Here is a 23,661-nt window from a genome sequence, read left to right as displayed (position 1 = left end):
ATCATTCCCTCGTACTACACCCATCCTCAGTTCATTCCGCAGGAGGCAGTCATCGACTCATCAGAGCCCTCCCTTGCACGTTCACCTAGAAATCCCCCTCTCCGGACACCTTCCCCCCTTGGAACTACTTCCTCCCCACTAGACTCCTTCCTTAATTTCCCGGAATCCTTCCCCTCTATGCTCTCCTTCCCCCCTCCGAACTCCTTCTCTTACACGTTCACCCCCCTTACACCTACCTCCCCAGTTGCCATCTTCTCCCCGTTACCCTCTCCTTCCCCTCCAACACCTTTGTTTCCCCCCTCCCAACCTCCTCCCCTCCCCTCCAACACCTTTGTTTCCCCCCTCCCAACCTCCTCCCCCAACACCTTTGTTCCCCTCTCCCCAACCTCACCCCCCCATCAACCCCCCCGCCCCCCCCCCCCCCCCCCCCCCGCCTCAATCCCAACACCTTCGTTCCCCCCCTCCCAAACCTCTTCCTAGGCCTTCCTCTCCCACCTCCCGGTACATCTTCCTCTCCCAAACACAGCTAGACTTTCCTCTCCATCCCCTCGACCTTCATCCACTGTGAGCAGACCCTCAATGGAGGCTTTCCACCTTCCGTGAACTGCTTCCATCCAGCATGCCATGGACATTCCTCCAGGGTCCCATTGCTGTCAGGCCCCGGCATCTTCTGCCCATCAGACATCCATGATGTGAGCGAGGCCCTGGCAGTAAGTCCCGACTTCTGCATGTCACACTTGTCAAGACATGTTCTGCACCGGCGTGTTTTCTAGCCAGTGTGTGCAGTAAATTTGACATGGGGGACGATTCCGGCAGGCTGTCTTTATAATGTTATGCAGATGTATTACAATGAGGTTCCTGACGCCCGGCGGTGGGAAATGTGGCCCGCCATTGATGGGCAAAGCGGACGATTGCAAACTAGTTTTATGACATCGTGAAACTGATTTTTGGCTTTGTCGCCATATTATCTGCTCACGCCACCGAACATGCCAGTGGGCACGGAAAGTCCTGTCCATTGCCTTTTCCTTCTCAAAACTCAGACGTCTGTTTTACATTTCCAAAAAAAATTCTGTATCTATTTTGATCTCTTACAGTTTCAAACCTTTGGCCAGTCATCCTATTCACAGCACAAAAACAAAAATTCTTTACTTGTTGCCATGATATATAGTCTAATAAATACATTTATAGCTCTTAATATTTGCTTTCTCAATAAATAAGATCAACTTTGTATCACAAAAGCTGCATCCTGCTACCAGCAATCATGTGCACTATATCCTGTAAATTATAATTGCACAAACAGTGGAAATAACTATTGGAAAATTGAATTTCCTGACTTTATGCCTCTTGTCAAATATGGAAAAGTGTGGTGATGTCATGTTTTATAATTATTTGGAAAATAATAAATTGATGCTCCTGCCAAGAAAACTTCCAAGGCGATCAGTTATTGGAAACTTCTAAATACATTAACACTCTCTACATTCACTATCCAAGCAGCAAAAATAGGATAGCATATGGGTTGGCAGATGTTCCAGCATTGTTAACGTAATTATTTTTTATTTAAAAGTGGTACTGCAGACTGGTTTAATTATTAATTCCTATAAGTTACTGAATAGCCTGGTAAGATTAATATATGAATTAAGATATGAATGCACCACTTCAGCTTGCTTTATGATAAGTCAATGCTAACCACATGACATTAGTCACATGATCAACAGGGACAACATTACATTCAAAATTTACAATACACAAACACATTGAGTAGTTTTAAGTGAGCTTGGTCAACCCCAGGACCTCGACCCCTCAAAATCTTGACAGGAATTCACAAGCAAGCCCAATCAGACTCTTAGCTGCTAAGATCTACTTAGTTCCAAAATCTTTTAAAATAAAATGTCCGTGGATCTCACTTGTATTAAAAAAGGATAATTTATGTGATAATAATGCACACAACTCACAGTTGCCACCAGAAAATCAAAAACACAAATAGCATAAAGAATACAATTTTAATAACTGGAATTGGAGCATAATTATGGCAAACAGCACTTGCGTTATCCCAGTACAGTCTTGTCACCACAGTCAAGCATCTTTCCTTAAAATATAGCTCCCCCAAAATAAAAAACACAAAACTGAACGGCAATGGATAAAATATGTCCCTGAGGTAATTTAAGCAACTAATTGCTGAACTCCCAATTAGAAGCGAGAGTCCCCAAGTCCCTCAACTCTCTCATCTTGGTTAGAGAAATTTAAATCACTTCTCATGTGGAAATACAGGAATTATCATTGGAGCAAAAGTCTCTGTTGCATTTGTCAGAGTGGTATAAACAGTGGCTATGGAGAAGTGCATAGCCAAAAAAGGAGAAAATGTGAAAATGTAATAAAAGATCACCAAGAAACAATTAAAAGCCAGATGGTAGAAATCATTCAAAACGCATTTTTCAAGTTTAACAATAAAAGCATGTTCACTGTAAGCTGAGAATCTTCTGGAAAATATCCCACTTCCACATTTTTAAAAAATTTAATTGATATTTAAAAGGAATTGCTACCCTGCTTTCCCTAAAAATTTCTAGCATAGGACGATAACTCAAGATAGTACACAGAAGTACAATCCGACAAAAATCCGAGGAGATAATAGAAGTGACAAAAGATTGCCGAAGGATCGTCTGCAGGGTGGTCTTAAAGGAAGAGAAGGAGGCGAAGAGGTGGAGAGGGTTAGAGAGGAATTCCAAAGCATAAAACATAGAGGTAGAGAGGGAGGTGAAGAGGTGGAGAGGTGGGGAGGAAATTACAAAGCATTAGACGTGCAGCAAGAGAGGGTGGTGGGCGGGAACACTGTCCCCTTCCCACCTCCACCCAATTAAGTCGGGTCAAAAAGGCTCATGGAGGCCTTACCACCCGGACACTAATTGAGGCCCTACCCACTTTATGGCCTCATCCCACTGCCACTGGCATTTAATTAGGGGCATCACCACGTGGGAGACTGAAAAGGAACCCGGTCAGGTTTGCTTGCGAACTTCTGGGGACATCCCTGGTTTGAAGGCACTCGGTGCCTGATAGACGTACCCAACATTGGGGATGGGGGTGCCCGCTGAAAGCAATCTCCTTTCAAACCAAGACTCATTATGCATTCTCCACTGCTCTCTGGGGAAGAGAATTCGAAAAGACATTACAGATACCCTAACGATAATCTTCCAAAGTTCTCTCAATTCAGGAACCTTTCCTTTAGATTGGAAAATTGTGCATGCCGCTCCGTCATTTCAAAAAAGTGAGAGGGAAAGCAGGGAATTGGACTAACGTCTGTTTTTGGGAAATTAAGAGAGTCTATAATCAAGGAGAGGGTGACTGAACACCATGATAATTTTATGATCAGAGGGTACTGGCATGATTTTGTAGATGGTAGGTCAAGCCTGACGACCCTGATCAAATTTTTTGAAGAGGTAACTAAAGTACTGGATAGGGAGTGTCTATGAATGCTATTTATGTGGACTTTCAAAAGGCATTCAATAAAGTCCCTCATAAAAGAGATTGTTAGCTAAAGTTGAAGCTCATGCAATTGAAGCCAAATTATGGACCTTTGTAGGAAATTGCCTGAGCAAATAAAAAGGTAATGAGTGGATACTGTAACTAGCAGAATCTGACTAGTGGTGTCCTGCAAGTATCTACGTTGGGGCCTCAACAATCCACCATATTTATTAATGTCTAAGATGCTGGGATAGAAAGTCACATATCCAAATTTGCTGATAGGCAGTATTGTAAGCAGTGTAGATGGGTGTGTAACATTACAAAGAGATATTGATAAATTAAATGATTGGGGTAATACTGTGGCAAATGGATTTCAATGTGAGGTTATCCAGTTTGAACTTATAAAGGATAAAATAGTGTACTCTCTAAATGATTAAAAACTAGAAACAATGGAAGCTCCCTGAGGATCTTGCAGCAGTACCACAAGATGTTCAATGACCTCACATAAGTGATCAAACTCCATGAATGCATCTTCAAACGATATTTCCTACCCACCACACAACCATTCTTTCCACTGCTCAGTGCACCACATCTCCATTACTCATCCATCAACAATTTCTTACAATCAGGAGTGAAGCCTAACATTCAGTTACGCACGCACGCACGCACGCACACACACGATGCCAGCCTCACACAAATCTCACAGGCTCCAATTACCTCCAGCTACCAGCAATGCTCAAATCCCATGAATGGATACAAATAATCAAAGAGAGCAGAGCAGAACCAGATGGGGACAAGCACACTACGCCTGTTAGAAGGGGCTTGTGCTCAGCATCATGGGACTGGCTGTGCAGAGGTCATTACATCCAGCACCGTCAAGAACATTGAGGATGCCATATGGCCCTTGTAAAATCCCACCTCAGCCTTATCCTTCTTTCTGGCATGAATCATAAGCTGCTGATGGTGTGGCCATGGACCTCTTGCTTTCCATCTCTTCCTCCTTCTCTAAACACAACCCTCCTCTTCTGCATTTCTTTTTTCAGTTACCAAAGAACTGCCAACTGGCCAGCCGCAACAGCCTCAGAAGAAAGGACAAGAGTATCACCACAGCACTGCTGAGACACCGTCATTTGATCTGACACTCTCAGCCCCAGCTCAGATACTGGCACAGTGCACACCTTTGAGTGCGTAGTATAGAGTCTGGATCTGCATATCACTGGGCATGAATGGGCAGCAGCCAAGCCAAGGGATAGGGCTATTTGCTTGCCAGCACCTAGGGAGGGTGAGGTTGCAGACAAGTTCTGCTGTTAGGGTCATGGTGAGGAAATTGATGGGGAAGCCTACAGAAAAACACTGATGACCATGCAAACTAAGATTTTTGGTGCATTCACAGGCCTGCCAGACAGCTTCTTGTCACTGCCAAGGAGCAAGCATTCAGCGGGTATTTACTGACATGTTAGTCTGGGCATGGTCGCATTACAACTGCACTGATGCCATGGCAGCCTTTCCCTGCTTACATTTGGTGCCCGCAGAGCTACGTGCATGCAGGTCATGACTCCTTATACTTTTGGGAATCCCGCTAACCTGTCAAAGTCATGTGCCCACTCATCCTGCTTCCTTTTGATTAGAAAGAAGGTGATGAAGGAGGCCCCTCTCCTGTTGTAGAAGTTTTGAGTGATGCTGACCTTGACAGCAACCGGCAATGCTATTCACACCTGCTGTGAAGCTACAGGTTGTGTTGAAGGAGAATGCACAGCCCTCTGACCTTCTTGGTGAATCAAAGGTGCCTCAGGCATTACCACTGGCTGAGGTGGCAATAGCAGAAGTATTCCCTGAAAACCTTTGGGGGATAGGGCCTTCCTTGGAGATCCCTCCTCCCTCTACACAGAGCTTTCCCTCCTTGCAGCCTCAGCTCCATTCCCTTGTCATACTGTAGACCAAGAAGGACAGCAACTACAGCACCTAGAACTGTAGCAACCTGTTCGTGTACAGGTCACAAAACTCCTCTGACCTCCCTGTCAGGATGTAGCAGTATTCCATTCCAAAGCCAGACAAGTCATCAACCTCCTCCAAGAACACACCACAGTACTTTCACAAACTTTACACAGGTAAAAGTAAGTCAAAAGCACTTCACCTGCAAGTTGGACAGTTGTCCTTTAAACATCACTAATGGGGGCTTCCTCATGCAGCTGAATACATGTTCAATTGCAAATGAATTAGACACGGTGTCCACTGAGTGGTCTAAAGTGTGCTAAACATGTGTCTTCCCAGCCTGAGAGGCTGTTTCATATTATGATCTTCCCACTGTCAAAGTTTATGATGGATACACACCAGGCCCATGCTAGCACCCTTACCAGCATGGGGTGCCATGCGGACCATGCCAGAAGTGGCCAGAAGCACTACACCCACCATTCTGAGGGCCTATGGAGTTGAATTTTATGGCCCCTATGATTATATATCTGCAATCAGACTAGCCTTTTGTGCAAAAATAGTTTAATAAAACATAGATCACAATTAAGCTCAGAATGGATTATGTCCAATAGCTCTAATATAAGTCTGCATGGCACATTGTAAAATGTCTTCCATAGCATAGTATTGCAATGGCTCCAAGAGTTAATTAACAGTGACAGAACTCTGATTCTAGATATAAAGGTTAGAACAAATGTTGTTTACATTAAATATGCCCCTTGACACAAATCTAATTTGCAGTAAAATTCAGAAAGAGTACTGTAACTCCATATAGCACATTCTCAAATAACCTGATCTGCATGTAGTCTGACTTTTAATTGGAAACTGAATATCAATAAAGCAAAACCTTCAATGCTCCAAGCTAAATTTTGTTAAACCTTAGCCAGCAGCACCAATTGTTTTTTGGGTGCTTTCCCAATATTTCAGGCAATCACCATTGGTTGAGTGGGCACATTCATAAAGAATACATCTCAACAGGTTGTTGCCTCCAAATTAATTCAATTTAGAAACAAAAGAAAACACAGAGAAGAATATCCATATGTCACCATGTGCCCGCAATTACTACGTGAATGAATGACTCATTGATTTTTTTGCAGCTGTGAACTCCTACCTCAGATGCCTTCCAATAAAAGGCACAGCCCAATATGTTTTGTTCACGATTACTTTCAATTCTCTTTCCTTATTAAATACAATTTTCAATATTTGCACTATAGTGTGCATCTTTTGAAGGCTCTTGCAACCCTTGGGACAGGCCTAACACACTGGGGAATGATCAATGTTAGTGATGGCCTTTGTGAAATCCCAGATGGTTTTTCAAAAATGTTTAAATTTGGGTACAGCTAGGTGATGTGTAAGCATGCCACTTTGGCCACATTCACTTCAGTATTCATTTGACATGGAGGGCAGAGTCAGTGAAGCTTATGTAGAATGGGGTGCATTCAGTGTGCGTATTTGAGTTGATCCCCATGTTTACTGCAATTAAGGTTTTGATCACAGATAATCTTCCATTCCACCTCCTTTATGTGGTGACATAGATAGCACTCATGTGTACCTGGATCTTTCTCCAATGTTACCTTCACATTATCTGTGGATTATATCAATGTGAAGATGAGCACAATATACAAGACTAAGATATTATTACAGGTACCTGAGGGTGGAGAATGAATAACTCTGGAGGGGATGGTTCTCAGTGAAGTTTCAAAATATCACAAAGTCCTGGTGGCACAGTTTGATTTGGAGGTTCATGTACATATCTTGTTGAATGAGGTGGAATTTCCCACTGTGTTATTGAAAGGACAAGGTTGTAACCTTGTACTGCCTTCCACCCTTCATAAACCTGAGGTCGTCAAAAATACTGCCTTAACTCGCACCAACATCCATTTCCCTATCACCCTGGTGCTTGGTGACCTACATTGGCTCCTAATCAAGCAATATCTTGATTTTAAAATTCTCATCCTTGTTTTCAAGTCCCTCCAAGGCTTTGCCCCTCCTTATCTCTGTAATCTCCTCCAGCCCCCAGCCCTTAAAGATACCTGCGCTCCTCTAATTCTAGCCTTCTGTGCATCCCTGATTTTAATTGCTACACCTACGGTAGCCAAAGCCTTTCATCGCCTAGGCCCTAAGCTCTGAGATAACTTCTCTACATCTCTCTGACTCTTTACCTTTCTTTCCCCCATAAGATGCTCCTTAAAATCTATCTCTTTTATCAAACTTTTGGAATTTTACCAGGGCTTTTGATTAGCTGATCTAATATTTCTTTATGTAGCTCAATGTCACATGTTGTTTGACAATGTAAAATGCCGTAAGATGTTTTAATACATTAAAAGATGCTATATAAAAATATAAGTTGTTGTCGTTGTGGTTATGCTGGTGGTAGTGGTGAAGCATTTTACACATTCATTGTTAGAAAAAGCTTGTGCTTCCTGCTAACTTTTGCAATATACATACACAGCTAGACTGACCAGATAAGGCACAAGCCTATGGCCTAAATTTTTCCCTCATCAGGCGCGCACAATCAGCAGGCCCGGGAGCGGTCAGGGAATGGCCAATTAATGGCCAGCCAGCGTGAAATGCGTACTGAAAAGCTCAGCGCTGCCGTGGTGGGGGCAGGAAGAGAGCGGGCAACGACGTCACCGCGGGTGCTGGTGAGCGCTTCAGTTGAGCTCCCTGAAGGCAGTCAGCTGCCTCAGGGAGCTATAGACCTCCAAATAATAAAAGCAAGCACAAAAAAGCTGCAAAAAAATGTCCATGCAGCCCAATCAAGCACCTGAAAGCACATCTCAAAAATGCTATCCCCAGATATTTTTTCCTATTTTATTTCCTAACGGAGATTTCATCCTGCCTTTGGATGAGGTTTCATCAAAAATGTAAAGGCCACTTGACCAATCAGTCCGTCCGCCAACCGTAAGGTTAGACGGATCATGGAAAATCGCTTACAATTGAGCTGTTAATAATTTTTTGTTGTCATACTGCAAATAATTTATAAATTACACTTAATAAGAAGAAATAAATAAATAGTTGCAAACTTCCACCAGCAATACTGGGCACATTCTACAATTGCCATTCTCTCAGAATTGTGCAGTTGTCCTTAACAATGATGCCTGTGGGAAACCTTTAAAAATGAAAGCCAAATTCAAATCCACCTTCAAAGATTTCTGCATAAAATGTGACATTCTGTGTTTACTATTGTAAAGTTTCTCTCTTATCACGGCTAGTGGCAGATGTCATCTGCTGCCTGTTGCTGTAGCCACAAGAATAAACAAACTAATTATCCAGTGGGTAACAGTGTACAAGATGATAGTGGCAAAAGAGTCCAAACACTTCAAATTGATGTAATTGCCTGTGAGCACACAAGAAAACTCACAGGGTTCACAGATGAAAATCATAGAATGATACAATACAGAACAACACCATTTGGCACATTGTGCCTGAGTTGGCTCTTGGAAAGAGCAATCCAATTACAGGAATTCCATTTCCCTCCCCTTTCCCCATAGACTACAAAAATTTTCCCCTACAATTATTTATCCAATTTGCTTTCGAAAGTTATTATTAGACCTACTTCCAACAGCCTTACAGGCAGAGTGCTCCAGATCATAACAACTCACTATGTTTAAAAAACTCTTCATTTTTCCTCTGGTTCTTTTGGCAATTATCCTAAATCAATGTCCTCTGGTTATTGAATCTACGAACTGGAAACAGTTTCCCCTTATTAACTCTATCAAAACCCTTCACAATTTGAATACTTCTACTCAATCTTCCCTTAACCTTCTCTGCTCTGGGAAGAACAACCCCAGTTTCTCCAGTCTCTCCACAAAACTGAAGTTCCTCATCCCTGGTACGATTCTCGTAAATCTCTTCTGCACCATCTTAAAGGCCTTGACGTTCTACCTAAAGTGTGGTTCCAAGAATTGAATACAATACTTCAGCTGGGGCCTAATCAGTAACTTATAAAGGTTTAGTATAACTTCCTTGCTGTTTTATTCAATGCCTCTGTTTACTATGCCAAAGATCCAATGTGCCTTTGCAATTTGCTCTGCCATCTTCAAAGATTTGTGTACTTATACCCCAACAACAACAATTTATAGTTATATGGTGAGTTTAATGTAGAAACATATCCCTAGGTGCTTCACAAGAGTGTAATAATGCAGAATTAGACAAGTGAAGTACATATGGCGATATTAGGACAGATGGCCAAAAGCGTAAAGAGGTAGGTTTTAAGCAGCAACTTAAAGGAGAAAAGAAAGGGAGAGTCACAGCAGTTTGGGGAGGGAATTCCAGAGCTTAGGACCTAGGCAGCTGAAGACATGGCCATCCAAAGGTGGAGCAATTGAAATCGGGCATGTGCAAGAAACCAGAACTAGATCAGCGTTGATATCTCAAAGGATTGTGGAACTGGAGGAGCTTAGGGAATGGCAGGGCCATGAGAGAATTTTAAAACAAGGATGAGAATTTTAAAATCAAGGCGTTCCTTGACCAGGGCCAGAATTTTACCTTCGGAGTGCGGGTACATGCCCGCCATGCCCGAACGTAATATGACGTGCGATGACGTCGGGCGTGCGTCCCAAAATGATCACGTGCTTGCGCAATATTTCATTCGGCAGGCGTGCACTGGAGTTGGCTGTGCACCCGCCAATAATTGAAAGGCCTATTAAGACCATTAAGAAGGAAATTAACTTGAAATTTACGCTGCCTGTCCAACATTATGGTTGGCGGGCAAGCAAAAAGGCCAAGCAGCCTTTACATTTTTTAAGAAACCTCATCCACAAGCGGGATGAGGTTTCCTAAAGCTAATGCAAATTACATAAAAATTTTATTTTGTATTTAAAAACATGTCCCATCTCATGTGACACACCCACATGAGGGGACATGTTTCATTAAATTTTTATTGTCGTTATTAATTTTTTTTGAAAGTGCTTCAATCGTCCTGAGGCAGCTCCGTGATTCAGGGGGAATTGAAGCAATCATTCGTGCGCATGCGTGAACTGCATGCCAGACCCATTTCTCCATCCTCCCCCCCTGCCCGCACAGGTAGTGCTCAGCGCTGCCGCTTGCAATCCACGCAGGATGGGCCTTAATTGGCCTGCCCACGTGAAATCGCGGAGCGGAGCCGATCACGGAGCAGAGCTGATCGCGGGTGGCGGTCGGCTTCCCATCAGCCCTTGCCCATTCCTGCCGAGCCCGCCCTACAAGGGAAAAATTCTGGCCCAGGAGTCAATGTAAGTCAGTGAGCACAGGGGTGATAGGTGAACAGGCTTTGGTGCAAGTAAGGACATGGGGAGCAGTTGTGGATGACCGCATGTTTATAGTGGGTAGAATGTGAGAGACCACCAGCAGTGATGTAAATTCCTACACTTGGTTTAAAATTGTACCATTTTGTTTGCATCGTGTTTCCTCATACCTGCTTGCCAAAATGCACCACTTCAGATTTCTCTGTAATAAATTGCATTTGCCTTTCATCTGCTCATTTCATCAGTCTGTACATGCTATCCTTTTCACTTTTGCCCTTTACAATGTTACTACCCCGGTCTGCATTATTATAATTGAAGCACCTTATTATCACTACTCTGTGGCCCTTCCACATTTTTCCCCCTTGCAAATTTACTCCTCTATCTTCTTCCAACCAATTGAAGACATATACCCCAACTGATATAATAATTCCTTCATTGTTCCTTAACTCTAAGCAAATACATTCTGTCTTTCACTCCTCAGCTACATCATCCCTTAGCAATGTTATAATTGTTTATTGGATCAACAGTTCCACCCTCCTCATCTAGGGAGCTCTTGCTTTGAATGCTCTGCCTTCCCCCCTTGTGGGAATATCTCTAGTCTGCCTGAACTATATCCTCCTTGAAGGTCTCCCATTGGGCCAATTCTCCTTTCAAGTGACAACTTATCCCTCCCCAAGTTAAGTATTTTCACATTTGATTGTTCCTTTTGCTTTACCATGGTCAGCCTAAACTCAAATGATATTGTGATACCACCCCAACACCCTCCCCACGCACGCCAGCCTGCATATCCTGTTCTGAACATCAGAGCTGCCTTCCACTTCAGAAGCACAATCAGACCTTTATCCCCAATTATTCTCCAAAATGAAAGTGGTAGTTTTTGCTTGAAAAATAGAAAACCATACTCTGTAGTTTAACACTGGGAGATTTTGAGTGTCTCTCTTTGTGTATTCTTTGCAGACAATTCTGTAGGACTTGTCCTGCAGTTATTTACAACTATTTCTGACCCAGTTTATTACTGCAGTTCATTATTGTCTAATTTTTTTGAATGTTAACCATAAGTTTAAAAAGGAATGAAATATTCTGTTTAAGGGAGAGAAAATTACATCCTCTGCTTTTAAGCTGATTAACATGTGGTGATTTAGAAAAGGTATTAATAATATAGCTTACCTCTATTTCATATACATCCTTTAAAAAACAATGAATGTCCAGTTCTCCTTCAAAAAATAAGTATTCCATCTACACAAATGTGAAGGGCATGTTAAATGACAGTACATTTACACCATGCGCATTTGAATTATAATTCATGCTTTCGCTTGAATTTATTCAGTCAATAATCCACTGACCATGTAGCTTTTACTTTGTCTATGAAATCAAATACTTCGTTACTATGTCCAATAATAACTGATTTTCTCAGAATAAATACACAATTGTAGTCAATATCTTGGGTCCAATTTAAATAAAACACAATAGTCTATAAATGACTAAGAGTGACCCACTAAATAATTTATGTCCTCTGTTAAAAATAGTGGAAAAGGGAATTTGATACTTCATATGTTAAGCACTTGCATAATCAGTAATTTCCAGATTTATATTCTACAAGATCAAAAAATGCAAAATAAAATCATTGATAGGGTGCATATGTAGAGAGAGAAAAATCTCCACTTAACACAAAACCAATGTCAATATTACCCAGTAATAACTTAATTACGGCAGAGTTTTTCAATCTTGCACTCATCAGGACACTTCGCAAGAATATCAATATAAAAGGGGAAAACAACAATTTATATTGTACAAGAAGAGAGTGCTGATTGGCTGGCAAGTGGACTCTGATTGGTAGAAGAGTTGCCATGGAGAATGGACCAATGATGGTGACTGACAGTTAACTGCCAAGCATTGTTTGAAACTTAAACCAGGCAGCTTGACCCTGATTGGTCAAGGCATTGCCCTGAAGAATGAATCAGCGAATGGCTGTCGCTTATTTTGTTTAGCTGAAACAGGTGCAATGTGTGTACATGTTCTTTCTGTCTGCAAAGAACAGAGCCCTGTGTATTAATATACGAAGCTTCCAGTACATGCAAATGCGCCACACTGCGAGCCCAACTGAATCTTAAATTGGTTGTCAGTGTAACTCTTAGGACACTGAGGATTATTTAGCAAATGTTGTCCATCACATCTCATATTGAACGCTGTGTTTTGAGTTTTGCAAGCACAGGCTGGTTGGGTACGGTCTGTCCCTTGCCCATTGTGAACAACAGCTGGGACATGATGTTTAATACTATCCGCCAGTCTCTGGGACATTTGGCCTACATACACTGTCACTGAAATTCATTTACCACATTACTCATTTGTGTGATAGGTAGAACATCTTTTTGGCTTGATGGCAGCATCCTGTTAGTGGTGAGTACCACTCGTGTTGCTACTACATAGTAGCAGCATGAAACAGCTAGCTTCACCTGATGATCAAATTTTTGAGATACCTTGCCCTTCCAGGGTAATCTGAGGTAGACTGGGCATTTTTCAGGGCTAAAAGTGATGGCATTAGGCCTGTTCATGAGATTGTTGTTAAACGTGTGATATAAATAGAAGTTTTTGTTGGATTACTAAAAACTGATGACCATGAAATTTGAAAATCTGGATATCACAAAATTGGTGAAGCAATTAAAATATACACCCAAACCAAATTTGGGCCTCATTGAATTAAGCATGTATTCCTCTCCGCAAATGCTGTCAGACCTGCTGAGTTTTTCCAGCTACTTTTGTTTTTGTTTCAGATTTCCAGCATCTGCAGTATTTTGCTTTTATCTTATATATTTGGGCATCATGAATGGCCCAGCTCATCAGTTGGGGCCTTAGGGGTTCAGATGGTTCCAATGCTAAGCCAGCTTGCAAGTGCTGGAAGGGAGGGGAAGCAAAGTTGAAAAGGGGGGCAGGTAGGGGGAATTCTCTCTCTTCCTGGCTCCAAAGAAAGGAAGCTATTAAAAAAAGCTCCCTTACCTATTTGCAGGTAGTCCCTCAAATAACATTAGTTAGGCTGCCAAATGCATACCATAAGCTCCATCAACTTGATGACCAACTTTGCATTGGGGTTCTACACTCTTACCAACCTGATTCACATACACCAGGTATGAAATGCTTGTTTCATCCTACGGGGTTGGAAATTGCTCGCTTCCAATTAGGCAGCTTGTGCACTTCCAGGGGAGATCAGGCAGTGGAAATAGCAAACTAGAAATTGCATCCTGAACCAAAAAATGGGTGCAACAATGTTCTATTTCTCCCCCTTGAACCTGCTGTTTTTTCAGAATTTTTAGACTAATCAACATCATAGCTTCACAAGACAAAACAATCTGTGTAACTGTTACCTGCATAGTGTATGTAATAGATTGGCACCATTTTAAAGTTACCATCTCTCTACATTTAACAAGCTTGCTTCTAGTAATTGGCAAGACTCTTCCTGACATTCTTACCTACTCTAAGCGGAAGTTTGACATTATTTATAAATGTTTTGTTCATTATTGTACAGTTCGGATTCATGTACAATTCTTAATTACAAATTTAAATGTTTAAATATAAGTTACCTCTTACATGTCTGTTTCTATGAACATAACAATGTGATAAATGTTTAGAATTAGAATCTACCAAGCAAAGTAAGAGAGAATAAAAGGACTTATTCAAATTACAATTAGAAAGCAGGAGAGGTTTACTGTATTACAGTAGTGAACATCGAAGAAGCAAATTATGTTTATTCATTCTGAATATTTTTATTCTTAGCATCCTTCAGATAATTTTCTGATTTCAACCCTCAAATTTTTGAGAGGGAAATTAAGCTCTGTTATAGCTGCTTCAGATATGTACTTCATTGAGCCCTTAGAGAATAATCATTCAATTATTTCATGTTTTAGGAATTGCAACATGTGCGGCCCATAAAATGTAGAAATCAAAATGTGATCAGTCATTTTGAAGAATTTGCCTAGCTTTTGCATATTATAACAAAAAATCACTTTCAGGCAAGGCATGCAGTAGTAGATGACTATCTTCCTTTCCTTGATGCTGTGATGGATCGTATGACAGATTTACAATGAATACCAGGGAAAGGTCAATGAATGCAGACCAATGTCTGAATTATAATTCAAATTGGCTTAATATTAATATTAATATTAAAGATATCACTTTACATCACTATCATATCTTTCCAAACAGAAGTTAATTTCGCAAATAAATGGGTAACTAAAAATAAAACATTTAATAGAAAACCAAGTATGTACACTGAACAAATATAACTCATCTCAATAAACCTCTGTACTTGATCTGAAAAAGGTGTTAATTGTGGGCGTGTTATCTATATCTTTTAAAAATCTTCAAAAAGGTATTACTGATTAAATAACAATTCCCCTATTTTCAGTTTTGATACTCTGAATCTCTAGCAGCTATGGGGGATGCACCTGAAATTGATAGCTTGTTGATGAAAATATTGTAACAGGGAATATTTGGACTTTGCATATCCTGCGAATCACAGCATAGCTAATATCCAAAATGAAGAGGAAATATTATAGAATCATAAAATGGTTACAGCACAGAAGGAGGCCATTCAGCTTATCATGTCTATGCTGGCTCTCTGCAAGGGCAATCCAGTTAGTCCCACTTCCTCACCTTTTCTCCACAAAGTCAAGGTCATTAATATAGATAAAGAAAAGCGGTGGTTCTAATATCAGTCCCTGTGGAATCCCACTACATACCTTTCTCCAGTCAGAAAAACAACTGTTCATGACTATTCTCTGTTCCCTGTCAATCAGCCAACTCTGTATCCATGATACCACTGTCCCTCTTATTCCATAAGCTTTCACTTCATTCACAAGCTTGTTGCGTAGCACTTTAACAAATGTCTTTTAGAAGTCCATGTACATCATATTAACTGCCCTACCCTCATCTACCCTCTCTGTTACCTCATCAAAAAATTAGAACACATCAGTTAAACATGACTTGACTTTGACAAATATGTTCTGGCTTTCTTTAATTAATCCAAATTTGCCCAAGTGACTGTTGATTTTGTCCTGGATTATCAATTCTAAAAGATTTCCCAACGCCGAGGTTAAACAGACTGGCCGATAGTTGCTGAGCTTTTCCTTAAACACAGTTTTCAACAAGGTTGTAACATTTGCAATTCTCGAGTCAACTTATATCACCCCTATATCTAAGGCGGATTGGAAGATTATAGCCCATGTCCAAGCAATTATCCTCAGGTTGCATCTAATCTGGTCCTGGTAATTTAACAAATTAAAGTACATCCAGTCTTTCCCAACCTGAAGAGGTTGGGTGTGTCCCCTCCCCTGATGAAGAGGTGGTGGCATCTCCACCTAATAAGACCTCGACCTGCCCTCTGGGGGAAACCCAAGACCTTACATCCAGCCTTTCTAATACATCCACCTGAACAACTTTTAGCCCAGCTAGTGTCTCAATGATCTCCTTGTTCACTATGGCTTTGACAGCATCTTCTTCTTTGATAAAGACAGGTACAAAATACCCATGTAGTGCCTCTGCAATGTCCCTGCCTCAATGCCTTATTGCTCCATGATTGCCCCCACTCCTCCTTTTATCACCCTTCTATGATTTCTATGCCAAAGAACACTTATAGATTACATTTTATGTTAGCTGCCAGTCTCTTCTCCTACTCTCTTTTTGTTTTCCTTTTTTTTCTTTTTACACTTCCCCTCTGAACATCCTATATTTAGTCAAGTATAAATTAATTTTCATAAACAGAGTCAAATAAAGTGAATTTTAAAATGGTACAGTAAAACAAAACAAAAGGCAGGGTGGAGGGTGGAGCCTGGAGTCTGGCTTTCCTTTTAAGTCTTCATGAGATGTGAGTTTCGCTGGCTAGGCCAGCATTTGTATCCCATCCTGAATTGCACTTGAGTAGGTGGTGGTGAGCCGCCTTCTTGAATCATAGTTGATCATGTGGTGTAGGTACGCCCACAGTGCTGTTAGGAAGGGAGTTTTATGATTCTGACCCAGCAACAGTGAAGGAATGGCAGTATTGTTTCAAGTTAGGATGGTGTGTGGCTTGATGGGAAACTTGTAGGTGGTGGTGTTCCCACATGTCCGTTGCCCTGGTCCTTTTCAGTGGTAGAGCTCGCAGGTTCGAAAAGTGTTGTCAAAAGAGGCTTGGCCAGTTGCTGCAGTGCACCTTGTAGGTGGTATACACCGCTGCCACTGTACATCGGTGGTAGAGGCAGTGAATGTTCAAGCTGACAAATGAAGTGTTGATCAAGTGGGCTGACGTGAGGACGAGACCGAGACGTATCATCTGCTCGGCACTTCTGGTTGAAGATGGTTGCAAGTACATCAGTCTTATCTTTTGCAATGATGTGCTGGGCTCCCCCATCATTGAGGATGGGAATATTTGTGGAGCCTCGTCCACTGGTTAGCTGTTTAAATGTTCATCACCAATCATGACTGAATGTGGCAGGATTGAAGAGCTTTGATCTGCTCCATTAACTGTGGGATCGCCTGGCTGTCTTTCACATGCTGCTTACACGGTTTGGCACGTGTGTAGTCCTGAACTGTAGCTTCACTAGATTTGTACCTCATTTTTATGTACCATCTCCTGTTGTTCCTGGCATGCTTTCTTGCACTCTTCATTGATCCAGGGCTGATCCCAGCTTGATGGTAATGGTAGAGTAAGGGATATGCTGGGCCATGAGGTTACAATTTGTGGCTGAACACAATTTTGCTGCTGCTGATGGCCCACAGCGCCTCATGGATGTCCAGTTTTGAGCTGCTGGATCTGCTAGATCTATTTTGAATCTATCCTATTTAGCATGGTGGCAGTGCCACACGACACGATGGAGGATATCCTTAATGTGAAGATGGGACTTTGTCTCCATAAGGGCTATCGTTCCTACCACTACATTGGCAGAAAAATGCTTCTGAAATAGCTAGATTTGTAAGGACAATGTCAAGTAAGATTTTCCCTCTTGGTTTTCTCATCTACCTCAGGCCCAGTCAGGCAGATATGTCCTTCAGGACTCAACCAGCTCGGTCAGTACTGGTGCTGCCAAGCCCGCTTGGTGATGGGCATTGAAGTCACCCACACAGAATGGTGTGTGCCCTTGCCACCCTCAGTGCTTTTTCCAAGTGGTTTGTGACATGGAGGAGTACAGATCCATTAGCTGAGGTCAGCAGGTGGTTTTATTGCCCATGTTTGACCTGATGCCTTGAGGCGTCATGGGGTCCAGAGTCAATGTTGAACACTCCCAGGGAACTCCCTCCCAACCGTATATCACCTCTGCTGGGTCTGTCCTACTTGTGGGACAGGACATACCCAGGGATTATGATGGTGGTGTCTGGGACATTGGCCGTAAGCTATGATTCGGTGAGTATGACTATGTCAGGCTGTTGCTTGAAAAGGCATTACAAAATTGCATTTAGGGGCAATTCTTTCAGCTATTGTGTGGTTGCAACGTTAACAGGAAAATAAAAGATGTAGGGAGATGTATAAAATGGACTACCAATTCAATATCACCTTCTTCTCACCCAGCAATATACATTATGATCCTACCAGGACACTAGTGCTGTAAGCTACTCAGTTATCCTGTAAAACTTTAGTTCCTTTTCAAAATATATGAATCACTCCATACTGTGTAGAATTAGACACCCTTAGTGAACACACTCTTCTGGCAGCCCCGTAGGGTTGGCCCCACATCGGGACAGGAAAATCCAGCCCAAGGGGCTTGATTTTGAGGCTGCCCTAGGGCCGGGATCGGAGGGAAGTGGGCACTAAAAATAGCTCCATCCCTCCCCTGGGCCATTTTCACAGAGGCAGGATGGGGACGTAGCAGGGGTTCGCATGCGGTGGGTAGCCGGTCCAGCTTATTAACGGCCACTTTAAGGCCTCCAGGTCCCCACTGGCGGTGGGTACAGTTTAAATGTCTGAAGGTGGTATCCCAACAGCAGAGCAGGCGGCCAGCACTTGAGGCAGGCCTATAAGACCTCCCTGCCTGCCTTGGTGCATGAGCAACACAGGCCCCCACTGTAGAGGGGCCACACAAACACATGCATACACACAAACACACACACACACACAAACATACATGCACACACACAAACACACATGCTCACACACAAACACATCTGCTGACAGTGGTGGGCTGGCTGCAAGAGCCGTTTCCTCATTTAAAAAAGTTGTTAAGAGGGTGCCTCCATTTTATAGCGCCCTCTCTCTTACCATCCATTGCAGTCTGCTACTCCTTTCAAGCTGGAAGGCCTATGATTGGGCCTCCAGCTTGAAGAGACGGCCCGTCATCTTTAATTGGATGCTGAACCTACCCTTTGGCCATTAATTGGCTGCCCCTGGGAAAATCACAATGTGCGACTGTTTCTGACACAGCGCAGGCTTCTGACAACCCATATTTGAGGCTGGTGGCAGGGTTCAGGAGCACAGGGAAAATCCATCGCTTGAATTCCCAGGCTTAATCCCTGTGCTGCGCTGAGTTAGTTGATTTCAGCTAGGACAACAGCTGGAGAGCTAGAACATGTCTACGCTAGGTTCTCATTCAGGATTTCTATCCAAACAATCTTGTTGAACAGGGTACATGTGAAAATCAGGCAAGGACAGAATCAGCCTCAGCTGTGATGCCACCTCAACTGAATAACCTGCTGACCCACTATCCAATGAAACCACACCCCATGAAGAGTCAAAATGGAAGAAAGTTGGGGGAAAACGGTCCTTGCGACAAACACACTATTATTGTAATCAGACTTGTAAAGCACTTACTGAACAGAATGGCTATAACCGGTCAAAACTCAAACATAGCCAATCCAAAAGGATTTCCACCTCTCTCTTTTGCCCTGTTCACCTTCATTGCTTTCCATTTCTCTCCTGGTGTTTGACAAGGTGTTTACTAAAACTCGTTTTCACAGCTATATTTCCTTCCTCAGTAACTGTCTCCTTGCTCATCCTGTTTTCACCCTTAATGTCACCATTAGCACATTTCTTAGCTAATATCACCACCTTCAACAGCTCTTTGTCCTATGACATTTTTTTGGCAATCTCCACCTATCAATGACCCTCTATCCAGCTCTACCTGTCCCACCCCCCCCTTAAACCAGCTTATATTTCACCTCTTTTCTATTTGTCCTTAGTTCTGTTGAAGAGTCATACGGACTCGAAATATTAACTGTGTTCCTCTCCGCAGATGCTGTCAGACCTGCTGAGTTTTTCCAGGTATTTTTGTTTTAGCTTTGTAAAGTCGTTTTAGATGTGTGAACGAGAAACAGCATAAGTTCCTATCCCCATCTAGTGGTAGCTATAAGCCTGGTAATTTGTAATATAAAAATCAAGGTTTCAAATAGAGCCAAAAAGAGGATCCCCGGTCCTAGCTACAGCACTTGTCTATCCAGAATTGAATTAAAAAATCAACTCAACGGAGAGGTATTTATTGCAATACATTTACTCGTCCTGGGAATGAGATGCAGGCCCAGATTTTCACTCTTGGATCAGGTGCACAGAGATGGGAGAATTCCCGGCTCCGCAAGTCCGACCTTTAAAGATGGTGGCTCGCAGTTCCACTTTTCCATTTCAGAGGAGCAGGCTGGATTAGAAATTGGGCCCACCATCCCTAGAAAAGGTGCGGAAGCTGCCAGGTGCAGAGGCGAGCCACACGTAAGGCCTGCCTCTGTGCTCTGGCACTTTGTTGAATTTAATTTTAAAATGATTAAAACAAAAAAAAAGCCCTCCAGCCCTCACCCACCTCACCCCTTCATACATTTCCCATGCACCATCTATGCCAACCTATGCCGCCTCCAGCCCCACCCACCCCCCATGGCCCTTCATACCCCTATACCAACCATGCCCCTCTACCCACCACCATGGCCCTCATACCCCCGATAGATCCATCCCCATGACCCTTTATAGTCCTGATGCCAACTTAGTGCCAACTCATGCCTCCCACCCAACACCCTTTGCCCTTCACCCCTTACATGCCAACTCACTTAGCAGACACCATGGGCAAAGGTCAGGAGCCATGCTGACATAAAATAAAGTTGTGTCTATTGATGATGTCACTATTGTAAACAAAAAATCTCTCATTGATAAAAATCCATTCAATGCATAGAAATTCCTTCAACTAATCTCTTATGAAAACAAGCATTTCTATTTTATAACCACTTGGAGCTGTCAATCAAACTGCTCACTTAATAGACACTCCAATGCAATAATATTAGTTTGTAAAAATCAGTTATTGCATCACAAATCCTATATTGATATCCCTCAGGCTTATGTCAACAGACAGAACCAGACTTTTTTATTTAAATTTAAAGCCTAGCAGAGTTTAATCCATTCACCACTTTGACAGTTCCAATGAGTTTTTACAGTTTTTTGACAGCTTGGCAGTTCCTTAATAGCTTTGGCAGTTCCAATGATTTTATGCACATCTTACGCACAATCATGTTTATTTTTAGCAATTCTAAAGGGTGCCTTGCCCATCCCAACAGGTGCCTTCCCCATCCCAAAGGACGCCTTACTTCTCCCAAAGGTGTCCTGGAACCATATCCAAAGAGGTACCCTGGCTATCCAAATAAATCCACCAAGTTCAGACCGGTTTTACCTAGTCTAATCTGCACACGCAATGCAGGCAGCTGATGATTGCAATGGCCAGATGCCTCCGTAAAACATGCATGTGTGAACCCCGACCCAACTCCATTCCTGCCCCCATGAAAATAGAAAATGTCACTTTTGGGGGCGGGACTTAGAATTTTCAGCCATTTCCCCTATTTTTGCCACAATAGAGAGGCTCTCTCTGAAAATCTGGGCTGCACTTCATCAATTACTTTATTCAAGCATTTAAATGATCCGTTGTACCTCATATCCCCAAGGCTCCTCACTGTAGCCTCTCAGTTCAATGATTAAATATAATTTATCTAAGCTATAAATTGCATTACTGGGCTATGAAACTCTTAATTTTACCAATTTCTGCAACTTCAAATATTTGGCCTCAAAAAGTTCTGATTAATGAGTAAAATGAAAGTGACAAAATTGGTTGCCTGCACTAGAGAACCATCTTAGGTATGGAGTACAGAACTTAAAACTCATATAGAAGAAACTAAAGATTGGCTAGCAGCAGTCCACTGTAGTGCTGTGGAGCCAGTAGGTGCACATCTCTTTATCTGGGCTCCACATGCAGAAGGTTTACAAATTAAGCTCACCCTTTTACTGATGTTCCCCATTGGTCCCTTTAAGAGCCACCAACTAGGCCATTGAAGAACTCCAAAAACTGTCTGCCACATTCTCCACTCATTGCTGACCAATTTCCAGGATAGGGCCTGAAATATGGGTTAAATTCCTATTAACATATTCATGTTAATATTCATTCATAAGCTGCTTTTTTTTAGGTAGGTGCCAGGGACACCTCAATATTGTCCTACCCAAAATGGTGTGAAAGACAGCACCATCAAAATGAGGCTTGTTAATCCGATTTTGCACCCCGTAGTGGGTACAGCAGGATTCAATTTCTAAGTATTAGTGCAATTATATTTAGAAATTAAGAATGTTTAAATACAACAAAAAAATCACATTTTGAGCATGTCACTTGGAAAAAGTTTAAAAGCAAATTTTCAAATTTGAGGTGAGGTGAGAGTGACTGCCCTTGACATCAAGACACCATTGGAAAACTCTCTGCTGGTTGGAGTCATACCGAACACAAGGGAAGATGGCTGTGGTTGTTGGAGGTCAATCATATCTGTTCCAGGATATCACTGTAGGAGTTCCTTAGGGTAGTGCCCTCAGCCCAGCCATCTTCAGCTGCTTCATCAATAACCTTCCTTCCCCATAAGATCAGAAGTCGGGATATTCGCTGATGATTGCACAATATTCAGCACCATTCACGACTCCTTGGATACTGAAGCAGTCCAAATGCAACAAGACCTGGACAAGCTTGGGCTGATAAGTGGCAAGTAACATTTGCGCCACACAAGTGCCAGGCAATGACCATCTCCAACAAGAGAGAATCTAACCATCGCCCCTTGACGTGCAATGGCATTATCATCGCCGAATCCCCCATTATCGACATCCTGGGTGTAACCATTGACCAGAAACTGAACTGGACTAGCCATATAAATACTGCGGCTACAAGAGCAGGTCAGAGGCTTGGAATCCTGTGGTGAATAACTCAGCTCCTGACTCCCCAAAGCCTGTCCACCATCTACAAGGCACAAGTCAGGAGTGTGATGGAATACACTCCACTTGCCTGGATGAGTGCAGCTCCCACAACACTCAAGAAGCTTGACACTACCCAGAACAAAGCAGCCCTTTTGATTGGCACCCCATCCACAACCATTTACTCCCTCCACCACTGACGCACAGTAGCAGCAACGTGCACCATCTACAAGATGCACTGCAGGAACTCACCAAGCCTCCTTAGACAGCACCTTCCAAACCCATGACCACTACCATGTGCAGCAGACACATGGAACACCTGGAAATTCACCTCCAAGTTCACCATCCCAACTTAGAACTGTTATCACCCTTCCTTCACTGTCACTGGGTCAAAATCCTGGAACTCCCTGCCTAACTGCACTGTGGGTGTACCTACCCACATGGACTGCAGCAGTTCAAGAAGGCAGTTCACCATCACCTTCTCAAGAGCAATTAGGTTTGGGCAATAAATGCTGGCCTAGCCAGCGACACCCACATCCCACAAATGAACATATTAAAAAAGATCAGGAGGAGCATTAATGGATCCACTTTTCCCACATAACAGTCTTGTCAGCAAAGTTGAAGCCCAAAAATAAAAAGGACAGTAGCAACTTGGATATGAAGTTGGCAAGATGACAACTTCCTCCAGTACAAAAAACAACTGTTAAGTAGCAGGGTTCCCAGTGGTCAGTATTATGACTTCTGCTTTCCTTGAACTATATCAATAACCTAGACTTAATTTCCAACTCTACAATTAACACAAAATTTGAGAGTACTGTGAACTGTGAAGAGAATCATGATAGACTTCAACAAGACATGGAC

General features: G+C 42.4%; 1 protein-coding gene across 1 annotated transcript in view; it reads right to left on the bottom strand.

The window, feature by feature from the left end:
• LOC144695688 (tumor necrosis factor alpha-induced protein 8) overlaps positions 1 to 23,661 on the bottom strand; it is a 132,790-nt gene that overhangs the window by 80,267 nt on the left and 28,862 nt on the right. The window lies entirely within an intron of this gene.

Source organism: Cetorhinus maximus, chromosome 2 (genome assembly GCF_964194155.1).
Source record: "Cetorhinus maximus chromosome 2, sCetMax3.hap1.1, whole genome shotgun sequence".
In the NCBI taxonomy this organism is placed as follows: Eukaryota; Metazoa; Chordata; class Chondrichthyes; order Lamniformes; family Cetorhinidae; genus Cetorhinus; species Cetorhinus maximus.
Note: the sequence above shows the minus strand (reverse complement) of the source record. Positions and strands in the feature narration are given on the sequence as shown.